Source organism: Choloepus didactylus, chromosome 19, assembly GCF_015220235.1.
Source record: "Choloepus didactylus isolate mChoDid1 chromosome 19, mChoDid1.pri, whole genome shotgun sequence".
NCBI lineage: Eukaryota > Metazoa > Chordata > Mammalia > Pilosa > Megalonychidae > Choloepus > Choloepus didactylus.
Window position 1 is genome coordinate 53,800,062 of NC_051325.1, and position 22,481 is coordinate 53,822,542.

General features: G+C 51.1%; 1 protein-coding gene across 7 annotated transcripts in view; it reads right to left on the bottom strand.

The window, feature by feature from the left end:
* RIPOR3 (RIPOR family member 3) overlaps positions 1 to 22,481 on the bottom strand; it is an 82,040-nt gene that overhangs the window by 37,594 nt on the left and 21,965 nt on the right. For 5 of the 7 annotated variants that reach the window (XM_037811520.1, XM_037811510.1, XM_037811511.1 and 2 more), the window contains one exon: positions 15,684 to 15,769. The exons of the other annotated variants lie outside the window; for them this stretch is intronic. The gene's annotated coding sequence lies outside the window, so the exon portion shown is untranslated. The remainder of the gene's footprint in view (positions 1 to 15,683; positions 15,770 to 22,481) is intronic. 7 annotated transcript variants of the gene reach the window in all.

Consider the following 22,481-nt stretch of genomic DNA (forward strand, 5'->3'; position numbering starts at 1 on the left):
GAGCTAGCCCAAGGACCCCCAGCTAGGAAGCCAGTGCTTGTTACCCATCCACGGCCACGCTGACGTTGGGGTGTCCAGCACTGTGGAGCTTGTCCAGCCCCACAGGGAGGCTTGTACCAGCTCATAAGAATCAATTGTTCATTTTAAAGGAATTTTGTGAGCCAGCTGACATCAAGTTGGTGGCTTGAAATCATCCACAGTAGGAGGATTTACACCACGGAAATCAGCAAATGCTGCGAGGCAGGGCTATTATTCCCCTGCTGGGTGGTTGACATTTGCCAGCACCGCTGCCTCCCTCCATCACCGCACGCCAGGGTGGCCCTGGGAACTGCCCGGCCACCCCAGTCAAGCTGCTCAAGGGAATGGGGGGTAAGGAAGAGCCCAGCTGGGACCTCGAGGTTGGTCGCTGGGACGTGGCCTCTGGAGCCAGCCCAGAAAGTGGGCTCAGAGGAAACAGAAGAGAGGCACTCAGTGCTGGGGCTGGCTCCCCTTCCGCTCCACCAGCTGCCTTCCGGGGCATGCCTTGAGCTCATCCAGGTCACCCTGCTTCAGGGTCAGAGAGAAGGACAATTGCTGAGCAGGCTCTCTCCCACCTTCCAGGAGGTTCACTAAAAACAAACCTCTCCATCTTCCTTTCTGGAGAGAGATTGGAGGGCTAACATGTGGAATTAAGGTGCAGTGTAGAACTGTGAGGTGCCAGGACCTGCCTGAGGGTTTATTACTTATGACAACACTGAGAGGTCCAATGACCCCACTTTTCAGAGGAAGAAGGAGAGGGTCTGAGGGGGCAAGAGGCTGTCTCAGAGACCCTCACTTCTCAAACTGAGGTCTGGCTCTTCCCTCGTGCCAGCTGCCACAGAGCAACTGACTTGCTGTCTAAGCCCTCCTCACCTTTGATGTTCTAGCCCAGATGTCACCGCCCCCAGGAAGCCTTCCAGGCTGTGCCAGGTGCTTTCCCTGGGCTCCCACAGCTCCTGGCCTGCCTCCCTCTAGTTACACTGGGCTGTGGATGGCGATGTGTCAGTCTCCGCAACTCATCTGGAGGCTCCCTGGGGGGCAAGGACCAGTGCATTCTTCTCTGGTGCACAGAAGAGTCACAAGTCTTTATGGAACAGAAGGAAAGAACAAGGACTAAAATGCTGAGGTCACTTCCCCCACTTCAGGAGGCTGTGCGGATGCAGGCAGTGGAATCATCATCATCATTGTCATCATCATCATCACCATCATAAACCACCATGTGCTATTCTCCTGGGCAGGGGTCCACAAATGTTTTCTGCAGGTCATACATTCCCTGTTGCAACTACTGACCTGCACTGTTTTAAACCCAGACAATATGCAAATGAATGGGCATGGCTGTGTTCCAACAAAACTTTATTTACAAAAGTGGCATCTATTGACCAATGATGGCTAGACCTGCCCCTAATGCCTGGGTAGCCAGCACTCTGCCTGCTACCTGCTCTGGAGGCTTAAAGTCTCAATTAATTCCCCCAACACCTTATGTGGCAACCCCATACTGCAGATAGAGAAGCTGAGGCTCAGAGGGTGGAAATGACTCATCCAAGGTCCCGCATGGGAAATGTCAGAGCTGGGATCTTAACCTGGGCAAAGCTGGACTCCAAAACCAGGCCATGCAATGCCAGGCCGGGCTTGCCTCCCCAGGGGCTGTGCCAACATACAGCCCCTCTCCCGGGAGCCAGACCCAGGCGGGGGTGGGGAGTGGGGAAGGCGGGAAGGACCCCAGAATGGAAGGAGGTTTATGGAGGGAACGGCTAAACTAGAAACATGGTCCTGGGGGTGGCTGAGAAAGATCAAGCTCCAACCCTCACAGACTTCAAGATGTGGGAGCCCAGGTCCCTGCAGGCCCTTTGGGGCTGGCCATCCAGGGCACCAGTGTCCGGCGAGCACTGTCCCCTCCCGGCCCGTATTGCAATCTGACCCGGCTGGGTGTCTGGTGGTGAAACCAGCCCTCCCTGGAGACTAGGGATGGGATGGCTGGGCTGCAGCCCCAGAAAATCTCGGGAGTCTCAGTGGGCAGCTCCTGCCAAGCCCCAAAGCATGCCTGTCACCTGTGACCAAGGGTGAGAGCACAGCAGGGGCCGTGGCTGCTCAGGAGGAGGCAGAAACTGGAGCAGGGGTCTGAAGCCCCCACCCTCCTGCTCCCACGGTGCCAGGAGTTAACTCTCTACCTGCTGGATTGTGAGCAGGACTAGAAAGTCCCTGGGGAGGCACGAGGTGGTGGGAAGCGTCTCGGGGGCTCAGGGCAGCCCTGGTAGCCGGCAGTCTGCCTGAGAGATGCCAGGGACCCTACCGAGCCCCTGGGCAGAGGCGGAAAGGACAGAAGCCATGCAGTACCCAAACCTTCAGGGGCAGACGGGACCGCCTCTTCCACTCCTAGGTCCCTCGCTGCTTCTCTCTGGCCTGGCACCCCGGGCAGCCCACACTCAGCTGCTCACGGGGCTTCTCAGACGGTCGACTGCTCCCCACACACTGGGGACGTGTCCTCGGCCTCTTCCTCCCAGGTGTGGCTAGAGGACGCCGGTGCCCACCCCTGCTAAATCCGTCCCGCTCTCTGCCGGCCAGCTCTGACCTGCGCCGCCTCCTCCCGCCGGCCCGAGGGAACCTGCAATTTCACCTCATTTAGAGGTGAAGCTTCTAAATTTAATGTCCTGGGCTTTTGGGGCAGGGTGGCTTTTATGCCTGAATCCCTCACTTAGGACTCCTTTTTATCTGCTCAAATGCCAGCCCGGGCTTAATTTGCTTAAAGGAGTTTCCAAAATAGCTCCTTTGGTTTAGCATGAAAGGAAATGGCAAAATAGCCCAGGACCAGGAATGTGAAAGGGATGGGCGTCCCGAGGGGGCTGCCCTGGGGACCAGGCTGTCTGCCCCATGGAGGCCCGAAAAGCTCAGAATCCAACTCCCTCATCTCACCGATAGCAGGCGAGCCCGAGGCCAGGGTCACCCAGGCCCCTTGACTTGCCTGGATTACCAGGGGTGGAGGCAGAGCCAGGAGAAGAATCCACATCCCCAGCTCCCGGCCAAACCACGCCACCCTGCTCCACAGGCCTCCTTCTGCTCCCCGCTGGAGCCCAGCTCCAGGCCTCCCCACCGGCTGCGCCCTTTCCCTGGAACCCTCCTCCCCAGGCCTTCCCAGGGCTGCTCCCCCTCAGCCTTCCGGGCTCAGCTCCAGAGCCCAGCTCTTCCTCGGAGCTGCCCTCTCTGTCCACCCTGGCCATGGCAGCCCTACCCCTCACCCTGTTTCTCCAACTCCTTCAGAGAATGGACAACCATCCCATGTTATCTTGTTTACCCACCAGTTTGCTTGTTAACTGTCTGTGTCCCTAACAGGAATCTCTGCTTGGTTTATTCCCTATCACAGTTCTGGCCTGTGAGAGCAAAGAGGGGGACCCCTAACCCAGCCGAGGGAGGGACGGGGGAGAACTTCCGAAGGAAGCAACACCTTATGCTGAAATCTAGAGCAGCAGGAGGAATTGGCTGCACAGAGAGAGAGGGAGTGGGGGGAGTGTGGCAGTGTTGGGAACAGCAGGTGCAAGGGCCCAGAGGGGTGAGGGACGGAATGAGCAAGAGGAGATGCAGGTAGTTCAGTCTGTCTGTCTGGAGCATCAGGTACACAAGGGGACCTCTGGGGGGTGAGGCAGAGGCCTGGTGGGGTGGGTGTAACCTGCAGCCAGGGAGGGGTAGCTGGGACACACCTCCAAGGCCTGTCTGGATTCTGGTAATGGTGCCCATTAGAAGGTTCATTTGTGGGGTCGTTCAGTAACCCCTACCACGTGCCGGGCCCAGGAATGCTGCGTCTCAGTGACCAGTGAATGGGTGTCCAGTGTGTGCTGGGGCTGGGACACTGTGCCCTGCCCAGTCTCTCTGGAGAAGACTTGACCCCTTGGGTTGGCACCTCCTGGGCCAAGCTGGACTGCTTATGGGAAAACCCAGACACCTGCTTGGCCTAAGTGAGTCTGACCTGGGCTTCTGCCATCTGCACCCTGGCCCTGCCGGCACACGCCACCCCCTTTGCTTCCCCCATGCTCAAGGCTGAGCCTTTTGCTGGTGGCCTTCCTGTCCCTTTACCAGGACTCAGAGAGGCACAATCCAGCAGTAGCACCTGCTGAGGATGGAAACCAAGTTGGCACTGGCGCCCCACTCTCAGCTGAGCCCCTCGGCCCTGCTCGACCCCCCTCCTCACCCCTGCTCCTTCCCATGCAGGACTGCGAGGAAGGGACCTGGGCAGCCCCTCCTGAGCCAGGTTTCATCAGGGTGGCCCCGGGGATCAGGAGAATGAGGTGCTAGTCGCCAGGCAATCACGGACAAGTTCCCTCCCCTCGGAGTCCCTGTTCCCTGCTGTGAAGCAGAAGGGTGGAGGGAGAAGGCAGGGCTCCCAGGTGCAGGACTCTGCAGGCTGGTGAGGAGCACACAGGAGCCCAGGACCTGCCCAGAGAGCAGATCGTGCCTGCTCCAGTCCTTTCACCTGCCTCCTGGTTCTCAGAGCAGGCCCCAGGCTCAGAGCTGTGCACCGAAGGACGATGCACTAGAATTTAATCCTGGTGTTTTATTCTGTTGAATTTCTTTTAAGGTACCCTTCCACTTTGATCAAAGTGGACATGGGAGGTTTTGTGTGTGTGTGTCTATATTTTTATGAAGAGAGTGATGGGTCTCAAGGAAACGTGTCTAAAGTAGAGCAGGTGGGGGCCCACACTGGTGGCAGCCTGCAGTGCTGGGTCCTGCCACCCTGGGATCACCTGGAGGTAGGACCTGGAGCCAGAGGGGGGATATCGAAGGTGCGCCTTTGCAGATGGCCAGACAGCCTGACATACAGAGCGCGGGTGAGCAGAGAGGCCTGGCATTTGGTTTAAGAGAACAAGCAGCTCCTCGAGGAGCCCCGGCTGTCCCCCAGGATTGCAGGGCAAACTGCAATGTCCTGACACTGAGATGGTTCAACCGCGGGCACAGAGTCGGAGTCCAGGGGGCCCCTCGCCCCGTGGTGATCACACGATCCACAGCCCTCACCTCCTTCCCGCCCACACCCAGAACGGGTCAGTGGGCAGGCAGGGGGCTGTCCCAGGGACCTCACGGCCCACCTGTGTGTGGCGGTTCACAGGTGAGACACGAGGTGTGACCTCGAAGGGCCACAGCCCAGCCTCACGATGGAACGTTCTGCAGCCGTTAGGATTATGATTTTGAGGAAGAGTAATGACAGGAAAACGTTCAAAATAAGATGCTGAGTTAAAAAAAGCAAGATGTAAAACTATACACAATATGGTCTCCATTTTATTTCCTTTCACCTTTTCTCAGATGGGCATGCACTTCTCCATAATTAGAAAAAAAATGTTGATTTGAAGAAAACAAACTGAAGCTCAGAGAGATTAATTAAATTGTCCGCGGCCACACTGTCATTAAGCTGCCAAGCTGACTCGGCATGTTCTCCAGTGTTGAGAACATTGATGACCCTGGGGTCAGAGGAGAAACTTTCCTCTTTAAAAAAAAATATTTTTTTGAGAACCACAAGTATCCTCTCCACTCCCAGCTAACTCCCCTGGGGCTTTAGGAAACAAAGGTGACTCATGAATTCGGATGAACTATCCAGAGGGTGTTTTAATTTAAAAGGCCCAATCACCGCCTGTCACCCCCACACCCTCCCACCAGCCCCCCCGCAAGGGTCGCCCAGGGTCACCTTAAAGAGACAAGCAACGCCTTGGAGCCGTCACCTCCTGCGACCATCTAGGGGTGGGGGTGGGGTGCAAGGCAGGCTGGTGGCTTGGGCCTGTGTGTGGGGGGTCCCAAATGAAAGATAAAGATGGGGGAGGGGACAGAAGTTGAGCCTCTGGGAAGCGCTAGGGGGGCTTCTGAATTCCCTCTTAAAGGATAGTCTCCTGCTGGTTACGGGGGGCCCTGTAAGATCCAGGGAAAAAGATGGGGACAGGGAAGGGGGGACTGAGAAGGAGTGAGAGCCAGAGAGGATGGGGGGCTCAGAGAAACCCCTCATGGCTCTGGGTTCCTGGGGTAGGGGAGAGACCAAGTATTGGTCGGTGGTCCAGCCACCCCACACCTCTGATTGTCAAAAACAGTTCGCAAAATGATAAAAACCAACACTTAGAGGCATTTACTCTGTACCAGACACTGTGCTAAGAGTAACCTCATTCCTTCTTACAACTTACTCCCAGTTTACAGCTGGGAAACTGTGATCCTGGTACCCAGGGGGTCTCCCCTCAAGCCTGCTCCGAGCCTCACCCTAGGACCACCCCCATTTGACAGACCGGGAAACTGAGGCCCCTAGAGGTGCCGTGGCCGGAACCAGTAATGGCAGCAGTAGAGCTTTAGTCATTCACCTTTATTTGCTTGTGTATGGCAGCATGACTTAGATGTGTGTACACCCAATCAACCTGTGAAGGCCCTGAATCAAGGGCTGTCTCCCCAAAATTGGTTTAGAGAGAGGTTCTCAGCCCAGCACTATGGACATTCTTTGTTGTGGGGGCTGCAGGGTGTTTACTCACTGGATGCCAGTAGTATCACCACCACTCCCCAGTCATGACAACCAAAAATATCTGCCCTGGAGGGCAGTCTCGTCTCCTCTCCACCCCCACCCCGGGCTGAGAAACGCTGGGTCAAGGGCAGCTCTGCAAATCTGCACTGGAGGGTTCATTCATCAGCACAATGAGTGTTAGGGGGAGTTTTTCATGGATGAAATCAGTTCTCATTTTGACTACAAATATTGTTCCAGCATCTTCTGCCTTACATAAATAGGGTGTGAGGCTCTGGCAGGCCCAGCCATCCAGCCTCCTTCAGAAGCAGCTCTGGGTCTACAGTTCCCCCGTGGCCCCTGCCTCCCCCCATCCCCGACAGGATCTGCCTAGGACACTGACGAATTTGCCTCTGAGGGACTCTTTGTCTGCACAGAGCTCGCAAAAGAGCCTGGAGACCCGAGAGCAAGGACTGGATTGTGTAGGAACAGGTAGCCTTTCTCTTTGGAGCCTGTAACCAGTAACCACGGGGCTCTGGGTGAGACTGGCTTTCGCTGTAGCCCAGCCCCTGGGAGTGGGCTGTAGGGGAGACGACACCCCATCTCAGGGCTACCTGCTGATCTGACTTTTATCCAAAACAACCCGACAGTGGATGAGCACACACTGGTTTGGGTCAGTCCATCACGGGTAGGGCTGGGATTCAAAACCAGGCCTGGCTGAACTCGGCGGCCCAGGCCCTCGGCTCCCACCCTCCACTGACCTGAGCAGCCCCTAATTTGTGATCTTCAGGGACATAAGCCCCACCCCACCCCCAGCCCACGTGGCTCAGACCACAAAATGACCAAGAAAGAATCCCCCGTCTACTCCTGTCTCTGGAAGGACATATTGACAACTTCCTGGGCCAACTTTGTCAGTAGACACAGTGGGCACAGAGCTGGGGGCCCTTTTAAAAAATTAAAAGTTTTAAAATCACTTTTAAAATCAAGGAAAAAAAGAAAAAAGAACTTTTAGGTAGAAGAAAAATGTTTTGATGTATAACAGTAACACATTCGTCTTTATCCTAAGGGAGTCATCACATATATTGGTTTCTATTTTCCGATGGAGGAAGGCAGCAGGTACCCAGGGAAGCCACCCTGAGGCCCTGCTCTCTGCCCTCTCCAGCCTCCAAAAAGCAATCCCGACCCCCCTCCAGCCCCCAGGCTCCCTCTCCACCCCTCCCCGCCCAAGCACTTTATCAGGCGGATCCGTCTAGCTGCAAGCCCTAACCCTTCAGCCTTTCTCCCACCCCTGCAGCTTTCTCTCTCTCCTGGCTCCCCCAGCCAGGTTACAAAAGCAATCAGAACTGGCCTAGCCCAGACGGAGGGGTGGGGAGGGCCAGGCCCGGACCTGCCCCTGGTCACGTCTTCTCACTCGCCGTCCCCGCGACACTGTGCACTGGGGACCACTACTGCCCCCGATCTGCCCGGGGCAATGGGGGTGGGGGGATGGGGCAGGGGGTGCGAGCAGCCAGTTCACCCCCCGGCCTCCACTCCTAGGTCTCTGAATGGGGGTGGGGTGCTGAGCACTTGTACAGGGAACCCACCATCACCCCCCTCCCCACCCTAACATCCCCAGCACCGCCCCCTCCAGTGCCCTCCTGTGACTCTTAACCTTGCTGGCTGTTCTGTGCAGTTTCACGCCCCCTGCCCCCCAGCCCCCACCGCGGGCTTCTCTGGCCCCACATTTGCTGAAGCCATCGACCCCTCCACACCTGAACCCCGACTTCTGCACAAAGCTGGCCTTCCCCCCAACCTCGGCCCCCCTGGGCGCTTCCCCCACATTATCACTCCTCTCTTGACTGTGCTCCTGCTGGGCAGGGGGCCTGTTTACATTTGCACCGCCCCCCACCCCGTTCCCTAATGAGATTAAGTATAGTCTCCCTGTGTTTATTGTCTTTAATTTCCTCTTCTGGGACTCACCTGTTGACAGCCGTTGTGATGTCTTTTTCTTAATGATTTCTAAGAGCTGTTTGTAAATCCCGGATGGCAAGACTTTCTCTCCCAGCTGGTCATTCACCTTTTAACTTGTTCGTGTGTGTGTGTGTGTGTGTGTGTGTGTGTGTGTGTGTGTGTGTGTGTGTTATAGAAGCCTCAACTATTTATGTGACCAAATCTATCAATATTTTTTCCTTCACATCTTAGATTTTGGAACCTGCTTTCTCCATCCCCAGGATTCAGTTTCTAATCTTTTGAGCACTGAAGTCTAGTTTCTGGTGGGAATTCTGCCTTCCCAGCTGGGCGGTAAAATGCTCAAGGGCTTTCTCTTCCTCTCCTCCTAGAGGGCCTTGGGCAAGAGGTTTCTCTGTCTGCTTCTCAGAAACACCCACTCCCTCCTGCCCCCTTCCATCACCATGTGGGGGGCCAAGCCCCCCTCTCCTCTTCACTGGCCTCCCTGCCTCCACTCGGCTTCCCACCCCCAAGCCAGAGTGACCTTTTTAAAACGCCCTTCAGTACACCAATGCTCACAGAGCACTGTTCACAAGAGCCAAAGGGTGGACGCAAGACAAGTGTCCATCAACAGATGAGTGGATCAACAAAACATGGTCCATCCATCCATACAATGGAATATTATTCGGCTGTAAAAAGAAATGAAGTTCTGACACATGCGACAATCCCACTTTCTGAAATTCACCCTACAGACACATGCTCAAGTATGCAAAATGCCCCAAACGTGAGAAGATCCATTGCAGCCCTGTTCCTAATGGCACAGGCCTGGAACACCCCAAACAACCAGCAGTGACGGACCGAGGACGGCAGCCACCAGTGAAATACTACGCGGCTGCCAGAAGGTGCCAGCCGTGTGTGTCGTGACGCGGAACACACGTTGCTAACTTACAAAAGTAAAATGTAAAATAGCATTATGGTATTCCAGTATTTGTCATCTTTTTAAATGCTTGTAACAGCCTCAGAGAAGGGTACAAAAGAAACTGAAAACAGGATTGCCACTGGGAAGAGGAAGTGAATGTCTGGGGGGCAGCAGAGAAAGGGAGACTTACTGTGTATTTCAACCATTTACTACAAGGTCAGGGTATAATTTGCATGCAGTAAAAGGCACAGATTTAAGGTAGGTCAGTTAAACAGTTTTCACAAACGTATACACCTGTGTAACCACCACCCAAAACAAGAAGATACAGAAATTTCCATCACCCCAGAAATTTCCCTTTGCCTTTTTTGAGTCTATCCTCGCCCCTACCAGGCCCTGTCCCCACCCCACAGAGGGGACCACTGTTCTGATTTACTCGCACCGTAGATAAGTTTTCCCTGCTCTAGAACCTCCGGGGAGACTTACTCTACACTTTATACCTTTATACCTTACTCATCACTTAATGTGATGATGCAGCATTCTAAACTGAATACTGTCCCCTCACTTCCACCCTGGGGACCCTCTCTGCCCCTCGCTGCCATGACCCTGTTTCTTCATGTGTTCTGGGGTCTCCTGCCCCAGCCAGAGCCGGCCTCCTCATCCCCCAAATGGAACCCCGAGTAGAGGCTAAGAATAAATATCCACTGAGCACCCGCTCTGGGCCAGTCCCTGGGCTAGGAACTTCCCTGAATTATCTCTTTTAATCTTCAGAGAGGGAAAAGCTTTGCTGAGGGACATGCAGCTGCTGGGGGAAGGGCCCGGGATTCAAACCCAGCTCTGTGGCACTTGAGAAAGCCTCGCCCTTCAGCCCTATGCTCCACTGCCCCTACCTTCCCACTCACCTCCCGGCCGAAACCCCACCCCCAAGGAGGCTCCCTCTGGGGTTGAAGGCCCAGGCCCTCCAGCCAGAAAGAGAATTCCGATCCCATGTCTGCAATAGCTGACTTCTGGGCATGTTGAAGAATGGAAGGAGGTTTCAAAAAGCTCAGCCCTTCCGTCCTACAGAGGGAGAAAATGGCACCATGGCCAAGGCAGCCCCAGAGGGGGAGAAGCAGGCGCTGCCGGCCTTTCCCCTCTGCAGACCCACAAAGAGAAGCCATCACCCGAATCCTGGGCCGTTTTTATTTCACCTGAGCCTCAGAGGAGAGACGCTGCTGAGACCCCAGAGGCTAGAGAGAAGAGTTACAGTGGCTCTCACCCCTCCATGGTGGAGACCCTCACCACCAGGGCCTGCAGCCAGGCCCTTCCTTGAGTTGAGGCTTTCTGCAGTATCCCCACATGAGCCTAAGAGCAAACGCCCACATAGCCCTTCCTGTGGGCCTGGGCTGTTCCAAATACCATAGGTTCATTAACTCACTGAGTGCTTCCCCGGTTAACAGGTGGGGAAACTGAGGCACGAAGAAATTAAGTTAGCTGCTCAAGGCACACCCCTAGGCAGTGGTGATCCATAGCCTCTGGGCTGTCGGGCTCCGCTGTGCCTCCGCCCTGAGGTCAGACCTTGCTAGTGGGACACTTGCGTCCCCTTCCTGGGTGGCACCACCAATGACATACAACAGTCTCAGTTTCTATAAATCCCATCCCTGTCTTCGGAACAGGACAACTGCCCCGCAGGGCACCATCATATCCATGGTGGAATATTTAAAACCATTTACAGCTCTGGAAGCTGCCTCTGGGAAGCAGAATGGGGTGGCAGGGCCAGAGCTAGGAGGGAGACTGACTTTTCACGTTGGTCCCTTTTGTACCTTTTAAATTTTGTTCCATTGGCCTGTAAGACCCTGGTTAAGAAAAGATAGCACAGAAACAGAATTAAGTCTATCTGATTAGAAGTGGCACGTACCATACCTAACATTCAAACCAACTAGTATAAGGTTCTCTTATTGAAAACTCTAAGGGGATGTTATTTTGACACTAAAAATATGATGTTTTATAACAGTTAAAATAAATACTTCAATCCTTCTAGTCTTTTCCTCTGCAGACATAAATTACTGCCTTTGTGTGTGTGGGTGTGTGGGTGGGTATATTAAAAGCATTAATTTGTTTACTATAAACATGTGATGTTCAATAGTTTTATAACCTTAGATTGGATATTTCTGCATTTCCTATTATAGAGAAGTTTCCAGAAATTGCGAGTGGCAGACTTTGGAGAGGCCTCATCCAGTGGTGCCTAAGGATGGAATCAAGACAGTAAAGGCCAGGAGCTGCTTACCTGCCCCCAGAGAGTCAAGCGTGCCTGTCGTGCCCCCTTCCCACCCCCCGAAAGTCAATCACAGCACTGGCACGGTAAGGACAGGGTGCCGTAGGGATTTCCAAAGCCTGTATGGGATCTGACCTGGTAAGTGGGAGAGGGCCTGGGAGCAGTGGGGAGCCGGGTGGGTGGGGGCAGCTCAAGGCTCCCGCGGTGGCTCAGGACCTCACCACACCAGCTGATTGCCCAGCCTAGACCCTGCCTTGAACCCAGGAGCGTCAGCCCAGGCCTTGGCGGCTGAATCCCTCTCCTGGAATGCGGGGGCTCCCCCCGACAGCCTGCCTTGGGGCCCCAGCACAGGCACGTGGGCCAGGGGCTGGTGGAGCCGGGTTTGTTTGCTAATAGGGGCTGTTAGGAGGAGAAATGGCCAAGGGTTCAGTGAAAGATGAGCCACCTGGGCCTGCCGAGGTAAACAATTTACAAGACACAAATCCAGCCCCTGCCCTTCTGGTTTTTATTTCGACAGTGACAGGAGCAGGGTTTCTCCTCCCCCACCCCCTTCCCGTGTCTGTTGGAGAGAGGCTGCCTCAGGCACCCTGGCCCTGGCTCCAATGCCTCCCTGGGGCAGGAGGGTGTCCTTGGAGGGGGGCTGGAAAGGTCGGATTCTCTCACACCTTCTCTTGCCCCATTCTGAGGACCAAGTAACCTCTTTATGACAGATGGTTAACCCACATTGTAAGGACAGTGGATTTCCTTCCAAAGGAACAGACTTGTTTTCTGGAACCCAAAGCTTTAAATTTCAAGAATCTTCAGCCTTAACTTCATTTTCCGTTGGAAGATGACTCCTACCAGTCTCCCCCGGCACTGCAGCCCCGCTCTACCAGCCACTACAGACACCCACACAACTAGGGAGAGTCCATTCCGGATGTGCAGGGTGAAGTCAGTGGACTCCCAAGCACGTGAGATATGTATGTGGCTTAGCAGCCTGAAATAAACAGTTTGTGCTGGAATTGTTATCCTAGAATTTCCAAAAGTGTTGCAAAACATTCCAGGCAGACACTCAGCAGTTTGTGTGTAACAAGCTGTTTATCAATTAATTTCTTCTTTGCCAAACATTCTTACTTGGGTCTACTGAGAGACGGTTTTGGTGGGAATGTAGCTCCAATTTTGTAATGGAAGTCACTGGGGAAACAGGGCTCATTTTCTAGAAGCTCACATTACGGAAAATATGGCTGGAATAGGTAGTTCCCATGAGGATAAGGATAATACTAAATTTTGAGTCCATGTGAAAAAATAGAATGACATCTGGGGACTGGGATTTTTGGACTCTGCAGATACACATTCACAAAGAGACTGCAACACAGTAGATGATGAGTATAAACCCTGAGGTCAAAAACTCTAAGATGGTGTCGAGGCTTTGTCTCTTTCTAGCGAGATGGCCTTGAACAAGTCACTTATTCTCTTTGAGCCCCAGTTTCCTTATCTGTAAAACGGAAGCCACTGAAATTACCTTACGGTTGCAAAGACTCACTCTGCTAAGGAGATAATAAATTTCTCTTTTTATCTTTGTTAAAAGGAAACACAAACTATAATTTATAGCTTTTCCTGCTGCTTTGGGCTGCTAAGGTTAGAGTCCTGACATGTAGAACTCTGTTTAGCCTGGCAGGTTAATGAGTTCCTGGGTGAGCAAAGGAAGACCCAAACATAGGTAAGGTGTGGGAGGAGACGGTAGACGACTCAGTACAGAAAGCACCAAAATTTGAGTGTTGATGACTTGCTGCTAGAGGAGGGGAAGGCTTTTGGGGGGGCAGGGAAGGAGGACACATCTTGAGCCAAATTCCCCGGGCAGAGGTTGGGCAACGAAGTTTTCGGATGGGGATGGCTAGAGTTCCATTCTAAGTGTGCTCCTCCTGGGTTCCCACTACCCCAAATTGGGCTCACTCTCTCTTCCTAGTGGGGTCCGTTTTCTTCCCCACTGCTGAGGGGAGTGACCCAGAGCCCCACCGTCCCTAAGTGAGAGCCACCTGACCCAGGCCGGGCTAATCAGACAGGGTGTCCTTGGAATAGGACACTGGAGCAAAAGGACAGGGAGACAGAACCTGCTGGATTTGTTCATCCCAGAAGTGGTGGAGCCCTGCCCGGAACATCTGCTCTGAGCCAGTTTTGAGTTCCTTGGTCCTTGGTTCAGGCCCATTTCTGGACCCAGCTCTCTGAGCACCCCATCAAGTCAGCCAGCACCCCAGTGGCCTTCCAGGAGACCCCCTCAGCTTAAATAGCCAGATTCTTTTACTGTGGCTCCTGAAGTCTGCTCCCTAGCAGCCTGTTTCAGCCATACATTAGGGAAAATGAAGGAATTGGAGCAATGGCCAGCATGGGGTAAAATGCTGCAGAAAAAACCACCTCAGTATTTAAAAATTTACAAATCAGCACAAAGATACCGAGTTAAAAATACAAGACCCTTAAAAGTCTGGGAGAAAGTGGTAAAATGGGAAATGTTATGTTGTATACATGTGACCACAACAAACATTAAAAAAAGGCCTTGGGGATGGTGTTGGGGGCAAGGTCCCGGGTTTATCAGTGGAGCTCAGACCATATTTAAAAATTAAAGGGAGGATTACAGCAAGGAGTCTGGAAGATTCCTGGGTGAAGTGGTGACCACTAGGAGACACATTCTATTATTCCAGTCGGGTGGGTGTGGCAACCGGGCCTTGGCCAGTCCTGGCCAAAGGCCCTCCTGCTGGGGGGCTGGGCCCTTCCTGACACATGCTGTTTGGATTCTGGGGCCTCCTCAGGCTTTTTATTGGTTTGGCTGCTTAATGAGGTGAGTTTCACTTAGCCCAGTGGCAATTCCTGTAAAAGAGGATAACCCAAAGTGGTAAGTTTACAGGGAAGTGCTCCCCAGGGGTGGGCTGGCTGGAAACAGATGGTTCACTCCTTCCAAAGGCCATACAAGGTCTGGGGGCTCTGAGAGAGGCAGGAGGGAGTGAGGGTGCCAAGAGCCTGGGACTAAGGGTCGAAAGTCTGGAGGCCGCCCCAGCTGGATTAACCAGGTGTTCACCTCTCCGAGCTGTAAATGAGGATTAAAAACACATACTACAGATGATAAGTCTGCAATCTGCAAAGCTCTAAGCAAATGAAAGGAAGTACTTGTATGATTATCATCATCATCACTGGGGTCTGAGACCCTCTGTGGCAGGCAGAATACTAAAATGACCCCCACTGCCCCTCGCCAGTGTAGAATCCGCTCCCCTTTGAGTGTGGGCGGAACCTGTGACTATAATGAGATATCCCTGCCATGATTATGTTGATTTATATGGCAAAAGGGAGATTATCTTGGGTGGGTCTGGCCTAAGCAGGCGAGCCCTTACCAAGGACTGGGCACTTCCTGGCAAAATGGTTTCAAAGCATGAGCAGGATGCAGCGTGAGGGAGATTCTCCACTGCTGGCTTTAAAGATGGAGGGTCTCCCAGGAATATGGGAGGAATATGGGAGGCCTGTAGTTGCTGACAGCAGCCCCAGCTGACAGCCAATAGGGAAATGAGGGCCTCAGTTTTACAGAAATGTGGAACTGAATTATGCCATCAAGAACGAGGTTGGAAGCACATTTTGCCCCAGAACCTGCAGACAAGAACTCAGCCTGGTTGACACCCCAACTTCAGCCTTTTGACACCCTGAGCGGAAAACCCAGACAAGCCTTGCCAGATTTCTGACCGAGGGAGCTGAGAGCTAACACTGAGAACTGTTTTAAGCTGCTAGGTTTGTTGTCATTTGTTTTGCAGCCTAGAAAACAAACACACTCTCTGTAAAGGGAACACATTTCCCTTAAAATGGAATGCTCCTACATGATTTACCCTCCCAGTATTACCTAATGGTGAGACAAAGGGCCCTGGAGTCAGACAGAGCTGAGTTCGAATTCTGCCTACACTGCTCATTGGCCGCAATACCCCCCTCACCTCTCAGAGCCTCAGTCCCCTCATCTGTAAAGAGGGAGTGGAAATGAAATGAGACCATGCATTTAAGGTGTTGGAGCAGGATACATCATAAGTGCACATAGTGAACGCTCAGGAAACACAAACCTTAGTACACGTTAATTATTAGAAACCAGACAACAATTGGCAAAGATGTACCTCAGCGTTCTGCCCAGACTCTGAGGGCTGGGAACAAGGCACAGCCCAGTGTTCCAGGAGCTTCAGATCAGTGGGGAATCTGGCACCTGAAAACAAAGCCAGAGAAAGTAGATGGTAGGTGCATAAGGATTTTAGCAGGCACATGGGGGCAAAGACCACACCTTAGACCCCTGAGGTCTACCTTGGAACCAGGGCGGGGTCTCGGTGTAGTTTCCTCCTCAGCCCACTCTGCAATGGCTGCCCCAAGGAAGGACTTTTGAAAGGATTCTGCTGCAGAGCTTCTTCCATTCTGTCTAAAGAAAGCCTGAGGCCCAGGCCTTGTCATCTCTGAGTTAGAAGCTGACCCGGGACCAGGGAGACGGATGGGTGCAGTCTCCCAGTTCTGTTCTTGGCATGTGCTCTCTCCACCCCCACCCATCAATTCTCCCAGGCTCCAAGCCCTGCCACCCCCTGACTACTCCCCTCTCTCTCTACCACATCCAAGCAGTCGCCCACCCCATCTATTCCATCCATCGTGCAGCCTTGCCTTGTCTCTTTATTCCCACTGATCCCAGTTCAGATAGCGTAAGGCTGGGAGCTTGGGTTGTGGAGATTAAATGTCCTGACTGCTGGGAAATGCAATTCAAATCCACAATGTGATAGCACTTCATATCCACTAGGATGGTTATAATAAAAAGACAGATGATAACAAGTGTGGGCAAGGAGGTGGAGAAACTGGAAACCTTATACATTGCTGGTGGGAATGTAAAATGGTCCAGCCACTTTGGGAAACAGTCTGGCAGTTCCTCTAAATGTTATACATAGAGCACCACATGATGCAGCACTTCTACTCTTAGGTGTGCACCCGTAAGAAATAAAACAAGTGTTCACGTAAAAAACTTGTACATGAATGTGCACAGCAGCATTATTCATGATAGCCAAAACGTGAAAACTACCCAAACATCCATCAACTGACTAATGCATAAACAAAATGCGTTATACCTGCACAATGGGATACGGTTCAGTCAAATGAAGGAACGAAGCACTGATAGATGCCCCAACATGGAAGAACCTTGAAAACATTATGCTAAGTGAAAGAAGCCAGACACAAAAAGGCCACATATTGTATGATTCCGTTTATGTGAAATGTCTGGAACAGGCAAATCCACAGAGACAGAACAGAGATTGGTGGAGGGCAGGAGGGAAATGGGGAGTGACTGCTAATGGGGATGGGGTATCTTTTGGGGGTGATGAAAATGTCCTGGAATTAGATAGTGGTGATGGTCGCACAACTTTGTGAATATAATAAAAAACCACTGGATTGTATAATTTAAGGAGGGTGAATATTATGGTATGTGAATTATATCTCAATTTTAAAAATAGATTAAAAAAAAAAAAAGCCCTGACTGCTACTTACTAGCAGTGTGACTTTGTGCAAATTCCACATCTGTAAAAGAGGTCAGCTGTGAGATCACAAAGGAAACACAAGAAAGCCCTTGCTGCTGAGCAGTGCGCTGTAAGCAGACGTTTAGAATTCGTGTTAGGATTAGTAACTGTGCTAGTATAAGCCAGTGGTCTCCTCCAGCCCCTCTGCTCCCTTGTACACACGGTGCCAGGCTGATTTTCCCTGGACCCGCCTTTGCAACTCCCCCTATAAACACACACTCAAAACCTTGCTTACGCTGTTCCCTCTGCCTATTTTTAAAATTGAGATATAATTCACATACCTTCATGTCCTTCTTTGGCATCTCCAACCTTGCCTGGGCCTTCAGGACACACACACACATACACACACACACACACACACACACACACATACCCGAGCAGCGCCTCCTCCAGGCAGGTTTCCTTGACTCGCCAGAGCCACAGGCAATGCCAGCATCTTCCAGGCTCCCGTAGAGGGCAGCACCGAGGACCTGCTGAATCACCCCATGTGCTCTCACCAACCATGCTGGGAGCCTCTCCCCGAGCAGCGTCAAAAGCTCTCGTTTACATGCATCCCAAACTTCAACCAGCATTTATCACCTTCACAAAATCTCTCACATTTCCCATATTTTTCCCATATCCCATATTATAAGTTACATAAAAAATTTTTTAATTAACTCACTTTTCAAAAAATAAGTGAATTTTAAAAGGACACAGATCATGACTGTAAATGAAAAGCTAGCATCATTTGCCATAAATAATAATAGTCACCGCAAAATACTTGCACAGAACACAAAACTATATTAAAATGCAGGTAGGCACACTTGCCCACTGGGCCCCCTGCATTTCCAAAGCAGAGATTAGTAGGTGTTAGAGGGGCGTAAAGACACGTGAACAAATGAGGAGACTTTCTCATTGGCCTAATCAGGACTGACTTCTCACCCAGCGAGGCACCGTAATTTAACGTCTGTGAGCCTCCTAAAACCATCTCCCCATGTGACTTTCTCCTGAGCTCTTTCTCGGCCCCTTATCTGAAAGTGTGACCACCATGTGCCTCCGTCTTCCAATCTCCCGTTCTTTCTTTACTTTTCTTTTTAGAATTTCACACCGTCTTACATACTATATATTGCCTTGTCCTGTCTGCATTCACTGCCACTAGAATGCAATCTCTAGGAGGGCAGGGGCTTTTGTATGTTTGGTTAACTGCTGAATCCCCATCCCTCCCGGCCATGTGCCTGGATAAACATCCCCTGAATGAATGAAAGACTGAATGAATGAAGGAACAAATGAAGGAATCTCTGCACCTGCTGTGGAACACACTTGGGAAATACCATCCTATACTGCTTTGTACCAAATCTTACCCATAGGAAGAGACTCAATAAACAGTTGTTGAGTGAGTAAGTGAATGAATGAATAAATCAGTCAATTCTGCCTGGGTAGTGAAGCTCCCAGTTTTTGACATAACCCAGACATCTTCATTTGTATATGTTTTCTGAGTCTCTGGTTCTAAATTTTTCCTGCTGATTATCTCCAGAATAAGAGGACTGAGCCTTTGCCAAGAAATGAGGTTGTATGTTCAGGCCTTCAGTTTAAACTGAATATTGGTGGTTGATTAGGGAAAGAAAGTTGGGGACCCCTGGAGATTGTAGGAAGCTCAGGAGAAGTGGGGAGAACGTTCCCCAGGGACAGGCTCCTTCCCTCCTGCTTTGCACCCCTGGCACATTGTTAAGTGGGAGAAACCAGCCAGCCACACAAGCCTGCTGAAGACACTACACGATTCTGAGTGTGTCAAGATGGGGGAGCTGATGCCAGCCACTCTGAGTGGATCGGGAATGAATTGGGGGCTTGTTAAGATTGCTGACTTAAGCCTCTTCTCACGGGAAAAATATTTATTTCACCAAGCTCTGCTTTTTGGAAAACTGTGCCTGCAAAAGTCTGCAGCGATACAGCCGAGTTTTGGCTACTGCTGCTTTTTGTCTCCCCTCCTGTCTCTGGCGCCGTGAGCTGTGTGTGGGTGTGCGTGCATGCATGTGTATGTCCACAGTACACACTCCAGTTATTAAGCAATCAGTTCTGAAGACACAGCCAGGACACACTGCTCTTCTTTAACCAGAGGAAAAATGGACACAAACTGAATTTGTGGCATATGGCACAAGACCTGGATGTTTTATCTTCTAAGAGGCCTCTCTTCACAAGAGGTGATTGCTTCTCTTCTTCCCTTTTTATCTAATATGCTGTCCTTTTTGGTTTCCTGGTTTGGGGAAAAGATACAGACAAGTATGAGGAAGAAAGTGAAAATTATTCCTACTCCTCTGAGGGGTCATGAACTAACTACTCTTCAGGGCACAGTTGTCCCTTCCATTCTTTTTCCACTGTTTGGAGCTGAGAGCCTTGGGTTTGAATCCAAGCTGTGCCACTTCCTGGCTGAGTGACGCTGAGAGGCATGTCACCACTTGGAACCTCTGTTTCCTCATCTATAAAATGGGGTAATAATAGTACCCACCCTTCTGGGTTGTCGGGAGGAGTAAACGAGAGAAGAACTCGGTAGAATTTCTGGCATGTAGTAAATAAATGCTCATTAAATGGTAACTAGCTATTGTTATTTTTACATAGGATAAATATATACAATTTTTATACCTTCTTTTTCATGAACAGCATAGTGCATACATTCCCCTGTTTCCTTAAATATTCTTCATAAGCATTTTTAATGAGTGAAAAAAATTCCATTGTGAGGCTACACCAGCATTTTTAAACTATTCCTTAAGATAGAAATAGAAGTTGTTTCTACAGTATTGTAAAGAAGGCTATGATAAACATCTCTAGACTCAGATCTTGGCATACATTTGAGGTTCTGTCTTTAGAATAAACTCCCAGAAGTGGAATCACTGAATCCAACGGTACGAATATTTCTAAGGGCCTCGATATTGGGAGTTGCTTTCCAGAAAAGTTGCATGTGGATGTGTACAAAAGAATCCATCTCACCACATCCCAGTGCCATTGAGGACTTTCACCTTTTAGTTGTTGCTCATTTGACAGGCCAAAATGACTTCTCACTCTTTAGTTTGCATTTTGAAAAATTCACTGACTATTTTCCTAATAGTTTTATCAGCTACTATGTATTCAGTGTTTACTTTATGCCAAGCATGGACTAAGGGCTCTCCATAAAATATTTCCTGTTGATCTTCTGAACATCCTATGCAGTTGATGTTATTGACATTATGATTACACACAGCATGCCCCCGCGCCCCCTTTTTTAAACAGATGATGAAAGTAAGGCTCAGGGAGGTTAAACACATTCCCAGCGTCACAGTACTCCTAAGTGGTTGGGACAAGTTTAGACCCCAGGCCCTGCTCTTAAAAGCTACAGTAAACATCAAGATTTCTGGTGGGCCCAGGAGCCAGAGGGGGATTTCAACCAAACTCAAGGTAGCAGAGGGAGCTAGCAAGTGCACAGAGCTAAGTGGAACTTCTGGCCCCAAAGGCTCAGAGTTCTGTTCTAAATTTATTCTCTCTGACCTTCTTCTGGGTTCTAAATTTGGCCAAACAAGTTCTTCCAGCCCAATTGATGACGTAGGTGCATTGTTTTGAAGATCAAACCTTTTTCCTGGTATGAAAGTAATAAAATAATACAGTGCCTGCCTGAAGAAAAGGTTCTGCTGCTTGTTAGCAGCTGTCTGAAAATGATCCTGGAGCTTCCCATCTGATGGCGGACACATGTGGTTGTTGGCCAATTTCTTGGGGACAGCAATTAAAACCATTTCCTGGACTTCAGTCGGAATTTTTCCTCTTGAATGAACCAGAAACAGAGCCCTGAGAAATAGCTAGGCAAAACATTTCTAACCAGAATCAAACTTAAAATTTCCTAAAATCATAAATTAAAAACAAAATAGGACCCCTTAAGCAAGTAGTCTCTGGACCTGGATGGAACTGCAGGGTCTTTGGGAACTGGAGGAGAAAACCCTCACTGGCTGAGTCCTAACTTCTCTGGGAAGGCACCGGGGTGACTGACCTGCCCATGACCCCTTCTCAGCCATCCTGCCTCTGCTGCGGTGGGAGGGAGCAGCCACGCAACCCACATGGTCTGGCCATGGGTGTCAGAACCAGCCATGGACAGTGGAACCCGGAGGAACCACCCACACACTTGCCAGGAATATACAACCTATGGTGTTTGACCCAAAAATATTAGCACGGACATCAGATTCCCTCCCTCAGGAATGTTAAGTAAAAGACACAGAAGGACATTACAGTTGATGCAAATATTTGAGCTGAACCATCATGGAGATTAGGGGTTTGGGTGGCCTCTGGGGTACATGCACACAGATGTATATGCAAGAGAGTCAGGCTTCTTAATTAATGTCTATGGGGCTTTGGATTCCAGTGATAATGTCAAGTGGCTGGGTCACACTTCACCTGAAACCCACCCCGACACTTGACTTTTCAGTTATGGGAGCTAACAAAACTTTTTCAAATTTTCCATTTGTTTTTTTCACTTGTTTGTTTTATACAACCAGAAGGAACATCCCTATAACCTTGCAATGCATCTCTTTTCCCTGAAATTGTTAGAGTAGATTTCTGTCCCAAAGAACCCAAACAAAGCTCATGAAACCAGGCGGCAGCCCTTGGGAAGAGTTCAGGATTCAAAGTAATGTCCCTGCCACGTCCCAAGTGATGAGTTCCCCTTTCCTGGTGGGGGTGGGGGAGGGCACCGAGGTTACGACTCAGCTTCAGGAACACACTGTCCTCACCACAAACCCTCCTCAGAACTGTTATCACAGCCTCTTGCTGTCCTCACCCTGGAGGTCCTGAACAAGGGTGAAGCCAGGAACTCCAGGGGCTGAAGGCATGTCAGGCCTGGGGCAGAGAAATGTCTTCCGTTTCCCTTGGGCTCCCGCAGCGCAGCTGTTGTCCACAGTGAGTTTAGCTGACAATGGGGACAAATTGAGACAGCCTAGCCAAGTGTTCAGGAGAACCTTTAGAGTCAGACCCAGCTTGAAATCCTAATTCTGTCCTTTCCTTGGACATGTAACTGCAGGCAAATCATCTCACTTTCTGTGCCTCCATTTTCCCGGCTGCACATCAGTCTAGTGGTGCTTCCCAAGGGGACTGGGAGGCATATATGTGACAGGCTGGTGCTAAGGATGGTCCCGGGGGAGACTGCGACTCATCGAGAGGAAGGGGTCTACCGGGGAGTGGTGGCACTGGGATTTGAACTGGCGTCTGAGATGCTCCAAGAGTGGCCCCTTTTCCAACACACTGCAGCGAAGATCTGCTGGGCTGAGGCCTTCCGCTGCGGCCGCACCTGCCCTCGCATCCCCCTTCCAGCTGGTTCCGCAATCAGCGGCCCTTCCAGTGGTCCTCGCCCTCGCAGGCTCCAAGGAGCTGACTGCAGACGAG